Source organism: Hipposideros armiger, unplaced genomic scaffold (assembly GCF_001890085.2).
Source record: "Hipposideros armiger isolate ML-2016 unplaced genomic scaffold, ASM189008v1 scaffold_181, whole genome shotgun sequence".
Taxonomy (NCBI): domain Eukaryota; kingdom Metazoa; phylum Chordata; class Mammalia; order Chiroptera; family Hipposideridae; genus Hipposideros; species Hipposideros armiger.
The window spans coordinates 59,418-60,403 of NW_017731531.1; positions in this window are offsets into that span (position 1 = coordinate 59,418).

The window sequence follows — 986 nt, forward strand, 5'->3', positions numbered from 1 at the left end:
AGGAAACAGAATGCCCTGCCAAATGTGGAGAACACTGTCAAAGAAAGAAGACCCAGGAGCCATCCCCAAGGGAGCTGGAACAGCTTCACATGGTTCACAGGCCAAAAAATTGGTGGAAAACTCCTTCCATACAGAGCCTTCCTTCATAAAGGAACATAAGGCAGCACTTTCTTCTTTCCTGAAACAATGCTTGATGGGCAGGCCTTCTGCCTCCACTGCTCCAAAATCCCTATCTGAGGTAACAAAAATAAATAAATAAACGACTTAAGCTACACTGCTTTTAATTTAGATGATGCAAATGCTAAAGTTAGAAGTACGAAAGCTTCTAAATCAATCCCATATTCCAGAAAGAAACACCTCTTTCATAAAAGTCGCTCCACAAATAACCCAAGGCCAAAATGAGTCGAGAGTTCGGAAAGGAAGAATCACTCAAGAGCCTGATGCTGTCAAAGAAAAAACCTCCTTTCTCTGCTGAGGGGAGCCCCATACATTCCCCTGCACGAGACAGGCTTTTCATCTTCAGGAGAACTGACATCTCAGGACAATCCTCTTCCAGAGTTAGTTCCTATTTTGGAAACACCTACAGGAAACACTACTGCAGAAAAAGGTACAGCACAGACTATTTTTGAAAAATTGTTTCTACAGGAAACACTACTGTGCCAGAAGCTACTCCTGAAATCTGTGCCCATGAGGATGTTTCCACGGCAGATTCTGCTGTAACTGCAGACAACTTTAGGCCAGCAGTCAGCCAAACCAATGAAACACAAGGGGACTAGCACAACGTGGGCTCTCACTTCCCCTCCAGGTCCACAAGCTTCACTTTTCCGTTGTTCCCAGCCCTGGGTGATGAATTTGAAACTGAGCTACACCAGCAACTGTGGTCCCTCACCCCAACAATGATGTGAGAAAGCTCATTGCTCTTGTTATCTGGACTTGAAAATGGACTGCTCCAAGGTCAAGGTGCAACTGGCCCATGATAGGCTCAT